Genomic DNA, 10,847 nt, shown 5'->3' with positions numbered 1-10,847 from the left:
TATTTTTCATGAGTCTCAGATCAATATAAAGCTATATGCCTTGGGTGCTGAAACAGCTACATTACGTGGTAGTTGTCATCCATATTTTCATTATGGTGCATTTTTAGTCCAGTTAGAAATATTTGGATGGAATGTCCACCTAATCATGAAAGTCTCTGACGTTTTGTTGATGTGTGGCAAGTCTTTACTGTCAGCAGCCAGTCAGCGGAAATGCAGACAGAGGTAAGAATTCAGCCTTAAAAACAATATCTTAATCAATAAACTGTATTACACCTTAAGCAATTTGACTGTTATGTCTGTAGCATTTAAACTTTTATTATCCTCTCTGGGTGGGGAAGTGACTGAGAGTTTGAACCACAGAGAAGGAAAGGATGTGCTTGGCATTGCTTTACCCCCTCTGTTTAGTTTTTTAATAAGGGGACAACAGCTTCAATAATAATCATGCTAAAGAAATCTGCATTTGATTGTATTTAATGCACATGTATTTATCTCTCACTGACATAAAAATGGTAAATTGAGACCAAGCCTGACTAACATATCACAGACTGGCAACATATATATTTACAGGAGAATAGGTACTCTGCATGTTTAGAATGTCTCTAGAAGAACCACGTAGTGATACACAAAATCAAAGATAAATTAAAAGCCTGTGAGGCTCAGTTTTGCAGCTGTCAACCAGTGTTTTATGGAAAAAAGGCCAACCATGTTTTGTAACATAGTTACCAGAGAATATATCACATTTAACTTAAAACTGAAACAGTTTGCTAATTTAAAAGAAAAATTTAAATATCTGTTTTCTTCCCAGTGTCAATACTTTGAGCATAGTTTCGATTAATTTTTCCATTTAACTGCTTACAATCACTTAAAAGAAAACAAGCTCTAAATCCAATCCTCTGTATCATTTTAAAAAGGACTCTGATATGTTTTAAGAGGAAAATGTTATGCACTACATAATACGAAGGCGATGGCAGCAGCTGTGGGTTCCCTATCACAGGTTTGCAAACACATTTAATCTAATTCATGAGCTTTTGTTTAAACAAGCATTGATATGCATCCTGTGATACGTATGGGTTGCAAAGATTCACAGCAACATACAGCCCAAGTGATCTGCCTGTGAGGCTGAAACAACTTTTATATGACTGAGAATATGAAATATCTTCGTTAATATTATTTTCATACCAAAAAAATTATATAATTATATAGCTGGATTCATTCTGGTTCCCACTGAAATGTACAATACAATTCATGCTGATTTTAATGGGAGGATCAGGACCACTGTGGATAAATGTTTGTCCTCTGTGCTTTGGAACACATCATTTTAAAAATTCATTTGAAATCAGCCATTACTGCAAGCAACTTATACAAGCTTATATAATCAGGTACATATAATCTCAATTATAGATTTAATGTTGTCACCTGTGGTAACACCATATTTTGCAAATATAGCTGAATGCTTCATGCGATCTTCCTTTGTTGCAAACATCTTTCTTGCATGTTGCTCAGAACTGAGAAAAAACTAACTCCTCCTTCATTTTACTATTATTAAAAATTAATTAGATTTCTCAAATATATAATCAGAAAACACTTGGCTTGATCTTATTTGGCCAAATACAAATCTATTTTTCCAGAATGCAATGAGATGTGATTTTACATCAAGATGCCATCGGAGAAAGGCTATGTCTAGTCTGTACCACTGATATTCAGGGTCATCTTTATTGAATTAGCAGTAGGAATACAGCTTCAGAAATATAGACATTAAACCATTGTTTCTTCTTTTTCTTTGAGTATCATTTGAAGATGTTTGGAGGCACCATGTGTGTCAATAATGTTAATTGACAGACTGTCTTTTTGCAATATTTGGCCTATGCAAAGCTTTCCTCCAAATATATATAAAAGTCCACTTGGAATGCACTGTGACTACGTTTTAGCGAATTCAGCATTTCTTTGGAATTCAGAAAAGCAATGCTTCCTGTTCTCACATTACAGAAACAGATAAAAAAAAACCCACAAAATAAGCACCGAAACAGTAAGATTTAATGCATGTTATCATTCAGTAAAATTGCAGAAAATGACTAGCTGAGGAGGAAGGAATGATGTCTCCAGTTTACTACAGTGCCTTGTTCTCTATGAAAATGCTGAATAAATGCTTAATTACAGAGAAAAAATGCTGAATATTGCACGAAACAGCACAATGGTAGTTTTCATTCCCACAAGGACCTCAATCCATTAAAAGATAATCCATTGTAAAACTTCAATAATTCAGGAGGACATATGACATAGCTAAAACAGGGCTCTTTCCCATAGAGAACTCAGAGGAAAAACACTTCTGACAGAAGTATACCATTTACAATGATCCTAATCAGAGAACTTTATTTGGTTTTGGGTTTTTTCCCCCTAAAATCCTTTGTGGTTAATTGTAAATTCATCAGGAAGTTCCTCCCAAGATCTCCTTACAGTTCTACTTCCAGTTCTATCTGCATTTCTCTTGCAAAGCAATAATCTTTGGCATAGTTTGTGACATCTCTACAGATCAATTCAGCATCTCCCTCTCTCTCCTAAGGCAAAAGTTGCTGTGAGCTCCCTGCACTGCAGTGCAATGCAGCCCAAGTACCAGCAGTACCAATTGTGTTTGTCTGGGTAGGTTTCCCTTGTGTTGTACTAACCTCTGCAATCCACACACCCCCACCCCCACCCCCACCCCCACCCCCACACCCCGCCTCCATCAGAGATACACTCATCAGCCTCCTAACCCTTTACAGGAAGGAGAGCCAGATACTATCAATCATGGAGGAGCCTCTGGATGATCTCATCATCTTTCGATGAGACGATCTCCCTCCTCCCCACCTATCTTTATATGCTTCTTCCTCATCACTTCCTTCTCTCCTCGGCCTCCCCTTTCTGTACAGATGTGCCGTGGCTGCCCCAGCCAGCATGACTCAGCTCCCACCCTCACCCCCCACTCGCACCGCACCTACAGTGCTTTGCAGAATTAGGCACCCAAGACTCATCAGTGACCTCCATGTTCAATTACCCCCATGTCACCCGGCCTTCAGGTCCCTGGGGTGTCCTGCTTCCACTCAGTACTGCTGGACCAGCCCCTTTGCTTCTTTGCATCCCTCAGGCTCTTCTGCCCTGCAATCCTCATTAAATTAGATGGTGATCACCTCAAAAAACCTTGCCATCCCATGGCTCTTCCTAACCCCAGGACCTGGACTATAATTTTCCCCACTGTGACTTCACTAAAGGCTGTGTCCAAGAAACCAACCTTTCTGCATGCTCCCCTCCCCATGTAAATGTAAATTATTCCATTATTCTTTTGCGTTGTCGCAGTGTTGTGCAGAAACCCTCTTGCAAGCTTTAAGCTAGCTAGCTTTGAATGGAGGGCAATCTATCTGCATCACTGTCCACACTGTAGGATAATCTCAAGCATGTTAGTGGTTTTGAATTCTTTTAGTATTATTATTGTCATTTTATTATTATCATTATCATTATTTTTCATTCCTTTCTGTCCTATTAAACTGTCTTTATCTCAATCCACGTGGTGGGTTGGTTTTTTTCAATTCTCTCCCCCATCCCACTGGATGGGGGGAGTGAGCGAGCAGCTGCATGGTGCTTAGTTGCCGGCTGGGGTTAAACCACAACAGTCCTTTGTGGCACTCAACATGGGGCCCGATGGGTTGAGATAACGACAAATCTGACTGGAATGTGTTAGAACAAATTTGTTATAAGCATTGATTATATTAGTTCAATAGTTGCTGGTCACAATGTTGATGTATCTGCTCTCAAAGTTGGTGCGCTTGTTCTTAAAGGTGCGTTATGTAATACCTTCCTTGCAGTATATGCTCCCTGTTGTGCTGTTTATCACCCATGGTAACTGGGCCAGAGTCATCATGTTGTTGTACTTTGTAACACTGGCTTATGATACGATAGAATTGCTGGTCGTGAAACTAATCTGGTATTTGTACTCATTGACATCATCTCTGTACTACAGGAGCCATCTATCAGAAAATATTAATAATTATACCTTGTACCTTTTCTCCTCGGAGAGCCAATCCACGGGGGAAGACATATTTCTTCAGCTTCCCCTTCTCCTCCAGGCAAATTACAATAGCTCTTGAGAATTTTGAATATTCTTGGGATTTTCAAACCAGCATGTTCCTGTTGCTATGTCTCCTGAATGTGTTCCAGGTCTTGTTTAAGGCTAAACAACTATTTAAGAATACCACCCAGAGATCTGCCCCAAGGCTGGAGAGTTATGAGTGGCAGGGTGTGTGGGAGAATATGGGCAGGTATCTAGAGAACTTCTCACCTCCAATGGTTTGGAACTTCACTCCCGATCAACTACAGGACCCTGATGAAGTGATAGAATATTTGAAAGGAAAATGCTGTGGCTATTCCAAACAGGCACAACTGATCGCACTGTGCTGGGCCCTGGCCAGTATCTACCAAACGCTGCTCGATACTGTGCAGCACCCTCAGGGGGAAGGGAGGGAAAACAGACCTACAGGCACTGCGGCTACTCCAACCCCCACAACAGACACTGCGGCTGAACCAGAGAACCAACCTGTGCCAGTATCAGTCACCCCTGTACAGAAGAAGAAATATACAAAAAATTCAGTTTGCTTAGCAAAGGATGAAGGTGAACCAGGGCCATCACGAGAACAGGAGGAAGAGGCAGAACCAGAGGTAATCACCCGATCCCTATCCCTGAGTGAGCTGCAAGATATGCAAAAAGACTTCAGCTGTCATCCAGGCGAGCACATTATCACCTGGCTGCTCCAATGCTGGGACAATGGGGCTAGTAGCCTGGAATTAGAGGGTAAGGAAGCCAAGCAGCTGGGATCCCTTGTTAGGGAAGGGGGCATAGACAAAGTGATTGGAAAACGGACACAAGCCCTCAGCCTCTGGAGGCGACTTCTATCGGGCGTGAGGGCAAGGTACCCCTTTCAAGGAAGATGTTGTATGTCACCCAGGCAAGCGGACCACCATGGAGAGAGGTATCCAGTACCTGAGGGAATTAGCCGTGCTAGAGATGATTTATTATGACCCAGAAAGTGCACAATTACCCAGAGATCCAGATGAAGTCCAATGCACACGACCCATGTGGCAGAAGTTCGTATGGAGCGCACCATCGTGGTATGCCAACCCATTGGCAGTACTGACCTGGAAAGATGAAGAGGCACCAATGGTGGATGAAATGGCTCGCCAACTCCAGCAATATGAAGAAAATCTCTCTTTGTCCCTACGAGCCTGCATCTTGGCTGTGGAAAAACTGTCCGAAAAGTCAAAAAAACTGATCGAACTGATTGAAAAGTCCTACTCCCCACCTGTACAGACCAATATCTCAGCTATTAGGAGTGAATGTTCCTCTGCTCAAGAGAGAGAATATAGAAGGTACACACCACAGGGTACCCTGTGGTTTTACCTCCGTGACCACGGAGAGGACGTGAGGAAGTGGGATGGAAAACCTACCTCGACCCTAAAAGCATGGGTACGTGAATTGAAAGGAAAAACAATCACAAATGAGGGTTCTTCCAGGAAAAATGCCACTCCAGTTTCCAGCAGGCAATTCCCCAGACAGAGTGGAAGGGCTTCTGACCCTCTTGAAGGGACCTCTAAGTCATTTTTACAAGAAGTGAGTAACGAATCCTATGACCAGGACTAGAGGGGCCCTGCCTCCAGCCAGGCGGAGGAAAGGGACAACCGGGTTTACTGGACTGTGTGGATTCGATGGCCTGGCACATCAGACCCACAGGAGTGTAAGGCTCTAGTGGACACCGGTGCACAGTGTACCCTAATGTCATCAAGCTATAAAGAGGTAGAACCCATTTGTATTTCTGGGGTGACAGGGGGATCTCAACAGCTAACTGTATTGGAGGATGAAGTAAGCCTAACTGGGAATGAGTGGCAGAAACACCCCATTGTGACTGGCCCAGAGGCCCCATGCATGCTAGATTATCTCAGGAGAGGGTATTTCAAGGACCCAAAGGGGTACTGGTGAGCCTTTGGTATAGCTGCATTGGAGATGGAGGAAATTGAGCAGCTGTCCACCTTGCCTGGTCTCTCTGAGGACCCTTCTGTTGTGGGGTTGCTGAGGGTCAAAGAACAACAGGTGCCAATCGCTACCACAACAGTGCACCAGCAGCACTATTGCACCAACCGAGACTCCCTGATTCCCATCCATATGCTGATTCGTCGACTGGAGAGCCAAGGAGTGATCAGCAGGACTCGCTCACCCTTTAACAGCCCCATATGGCCAGTGCGAAAGTCTAATGGAGAGTGGAGACTACCAGTAGACTATTGTGGCCTGAATGAAGTCACACCGCCCCTGAGTGCTGCCGTGCCAGACATGCTAGAACTTCAATATGAACTGGAGTCAAAGGCAGCCAAGTGGTATGCCACAAGTGATATCGCTAATGCATTTTTCTCAATCCCTTTGGCAGCAGAGTGCCGGCCACAGTTTGCTTTCACTTGGAGTGAAAGCAGGTCCAGTACACCTGGAATCGACTGCCCCAGGGGTGGAAACACAGCCCCACCATTTGCCATGGATTAATCCAGAATGCACTGGAACAGGGTGAAGCTCCAGAACACCTGCAATACCATTGATGACATCATTGTATGGGGCAACACAGCAGAAGAAGTTTTTGAGAAAGGGGAGAAAATAATCCAAATCCTTCTGAAAGCTGGTTTTGCCATAAAACAGAGTAAGGTGAAGGGACCTGCACAGGAGATTCAGTTTTTAGGAATAAAATGGCAAGACGGACGTCGTCACATCCCAATGGATGTGATCAACAAAATAGCAGCTATGTCTCCACCCACTAGTAAACAGGAAACGCAAGCTTTCTTAGGTGTTGTAGGTTTTTGGAGAATGCATATTCCAAATTATAGTCTGATTGTAAGCCCTCTCTATCAAGTGACCCGGAAGAAGAAGGTTTTTAAATGGGGCCCTGAGCAACAACAAGCCTTTGAACAAATTAAACGGGGGATAGTTCATGCAGTAGCCCTTGGGCCAGTCCGGGCAGGACCAGATGTTAAAAATGTGCTCTACACCAGAGCCGGGGAGAATGGCCCTACCTGGAGTCTCTGGCAGAAAGCACCAGGGGAGACCCGAGGTCGACCTCTAGGGTTTTGGAGTCGGGGATATCGAGGATCTGAGGCCCGCTATACTCGAACTGAAAAAGATACTGGCAGCATATGAAGGAGTTCGAGCTGCTTCAGAAGTGGTTGGTACTGAAACACAGCTCCTACTAGCACCCCGACTGCCAGTGTTAGGCTGGATGTTCACAGGGAAAGTCCCCTCTACACATCATGCAACTGATGCTACATGGAGTGAGTTGCACTGATCACACAACGGACTCAAATAGGAAACCCCAGTTGCCCAGGAATTCTGGAAGTAATCACGGACTGGCCAGAAGGCAAATATTTTGGAATATCGCCGCCAGAGGAGGAGGTAACGCGTGCTGAAGAGGCCCCACTGTATAATAAACTGCCAGAAAATGAGAGGCAATATGCCCTGTTCACTGATGGGTCCTGTTGCATTGTAGGAAAGCATCGGAGGTGGAAGGCTGCTGTATGGAGTCCTATATGACAAGTTGCAGAAACTGCAGGAGGAGAGGGTGAATCGAGTCAGTTTGCAGAGGTGAAAGCCATCCAGCTGGCTTTAGACATTGCTGAATGAGAAAAATGGTCAATCCTTTATCTCTATACTGACTCATGGATGGTGGCAAATGCTCTGTGGGGGTGGTTGCAGCAATGGAAGCGGAGTAACTGGCAACGCAGAGGTAAACCCATCTGGGCTGCCCCATTGTGGCAAGATATTGCTGCCCAGCTAGAGAACCTGGTTGTGAAAGTACATCATGTAGATGCCCACGTACCCAAGAGTCGGGCCACTGAAGAACATCAAAACAATCAACAGGTAGACAAGGCTGCTAGGATTGAAGTAGCTCAGGTGGATCTGGATTGGCAGCATAAGGGTGAATTATTTCTGGCTCGGTGGGCCCATGACACCTCAGGCCATCAGGGGAGAGATGCAATGTATAGATGGGCTTGTGATCGAGGGGTGGACCTGACCATGGACACTATCGCACAGGTCATCCATGAATGTCAAACATGTGCTGCAATTAAGCAAGCCAAGCAGTTAAAGCCTCTTTGGTATGGAGGACGATGGCTGAAATATAAATATGGAGAGGCCTGGCAGATTGACTATATCACACTCCCACAAACCCTCCAATGCAAGCGCCATGTGCTTACAATGGTGGAAGCAACCACCGGATGGCTGGAAACATATCCCGTGCCCCATGCCACTGCCTGGAGCACTATCCTGGGCCTTGAGAAGGTCCATCTAGCCTACTAATTTGGGCAGTGCTCAAAAGTGGATGCTTAGGAACTTTAAAAAGTTTTTTTAAGTTTAAGTTTTTTAAGCTTAAGTTTAAAAAGTTAGCAAGAATCCAAGGAGTTAATTATGTCTCTTCTGTCAAAAGATAGAATCCTGTGGCCAAAAACTCTGAGGCCTTTCTTCTGACAATCAGCATAGTGTGTCTTTTGTGGCTTCCGTTTTAACCAGTTGATCTGTATTCTATATTTCTCGGCAAAATATTGGGCTATATTGGTGATGTGGTATTGTCTGTGTTATACAAGATAGAAAGAAGCATGCAACTTCACACTCAATCTATAGTGCTGAATCAGTAATTTTTGTGTATATGAATGTTTAATATGGGCCAGACAGCAAATTAATCTTTATGAAGCTCCAGAGGTAAGGGAGATATAGTTTTTCAGCACGACTAGTACATCTCTTCTCCACTAAGAACATTAGGCAGTTTGTTTCCCTGGAATTCCTCCATCTCCCTCAGACATGTTATTAATAGCTCAGGAATGACTGACTGATTCAAAAAGATTTGTGTACTGTTTACCAATGGCAGGAGACCATCCAACAGTGAGAGAATGTTGTTCCTGTTCTATGACTCGGCCTAAATCCAGATTGTGCCAGGTCTAGGATATTTCCTGTAATTAGAAGTGTTTGGAAACAACTTCAGATCCCTTTTCATGAGCTTGCTTGGGAAAAGGAGGATTTGACAATGGGTGCTAATTAAGTCAGGTTTCTTCTGGATTGATCACTGTTGTTTGTCTGAATGATATACAATTAGCTATTTCAGTGGGAAGGAGCATCACTTGTTTTAATCTCACTAGTAAGGAAAGAGAGATACAGCATCTTCCTCAAAGATTACTTGTAGAAGCTCACTGGCTTAGGAAATTTGGCTCCTTACGCTCCAAGCATCTTCCTGAATGTGGATGATCTTTTCAGCAAATGGACTTTAGGTCTTTCCTGTGGATTGCAGGATTTCTGGTTTAATTAATTTACTTAGCCTCCTCTTCAGGACATAATTTAACATCTTCTCCGAAAGCAGAGAGAAAATTTCTCTGTGAATGGAAACTTTGCATAGGCTTAAGTAATTTCTGTATTACATTGTCTGCTTTTCCTTTAGTTTTACACTTGCATCCTTTTGCCTACCTCTGGCACAGTACCTCAGAGAAATCAGTAACACCCCACATCTTCAACACTTTGATTTATAGATTGTGTCTATGTACCCTGCAGTGCATTATTGGAATCTAATGTAATCCTTAGCCCAAGATCAGGTACTTGTTAAGTCTTTTTTAGCTGGAGAAGTCCTACTAATTTACTATGGCTCTTCAAGAAAAAGGCTGTGTAGAGATAAAAGGCTCATATGTAGAGATTTAATATAAAAGCACGTTACAATGGGCAGAATACACAGACATGGATGACAGGAAATCTGTAAGAAGTGAATGAGGAAAGGAATATTTAGACAGTTTCTTCAAGATGTTATGATATAGATGGTGAAGTCTCTTAAGATGATGAATCTCATCATTATGACTAAAAAGCTTAGTGATGCTGTGAACCCTTGGCATGATGTGAATTAATATATTAGCTTTGGTTGTGATTTCTATATGAGTAATTTCAAAAGCCTCTGATTTCTGGATGTTTTGAATTTGAACTTAAAGAACTTCTATCTGCTTTTTTTTTTCTTTTCTCCTTAGATTCCTAATGAACTGAATAACCTACTGTCCTGGTTTCAGCTGGGATAGAGTTAACTCTCTTCTTAGTAGCTGGTACAGTGCTGTGTTTTGGATTTGGTGTGAGAATGATGTTGATGATAACACACTGATGTTTTAGTTGTTGCTAAGTAGTGCTTATCTTAAGCCAAGGACTTTTCAGTTTCCCATGCTCTGCCAGCAAGCAGGTGTACAAGAAGCTGGGAGGGAGCATAGCCGGGGCAGCTGACCTGAACTACCCAAAGGGATATTCCATACCATGGAATGTCATGCTCAGTATATAAACAGGGGGGAGTTGGCCAGGAGGGGCGGATCACTGCTCGGGCATCAGTCAGTGGGTGGTGAGCAACTGCATTGTGCATCACTGGGTTTGGGTTTTTTTTTTTCCCCTCTTCTTTTTTTTGTTATATTCCATTTCATTATTATTATTATTATTATTATTATTATATTTCATTATTATTATTGTTAGTATTATATTTTACTTTAGTTATTAAACCATCCTTATCTCAACCCACGAGTTCTACCTTCTTTCCTGATTTTCCTCCCCATCCCACTGGGAGCAGGGGGGAGTGAGGGAGCGGCTGCATGGTGCTTAGCTGCTGGCTGGGGTTAAACCACGACACCTACAAAAATACAAGCTAAATACACAGTTGTCATGCTTCCTCACTGATTTTGAAGGTTTCTCTCACTGTAGCTGTTGCCTGAAAATACCCTGGCAGGATCTTGGCCTTCCAGTACTTAAAGGGGGCCTACAGGAAAGATGGGGAAGGACTCTTTAT

This window comes from Gymnogyps californianus, unplaced genomic scaffold (assembly GCF_018139145.2).
Source record: "Gymnogyps californianus isolate 813 unplaced genomic scaffold, ASM1813914v2 HiC_scaffold_78, whole genome shotgun sequence".
NCBI lineage: Eukaryota > Metazoa > Chordata > Aves > Accipitriformes > Cathartidae > Gymnogyps > Gymnogyps californianus.
The sequence above is the reverse complement of the archived record's forward strand: the minus strand, read 5'-3'. Positions refer to the sequence as shown.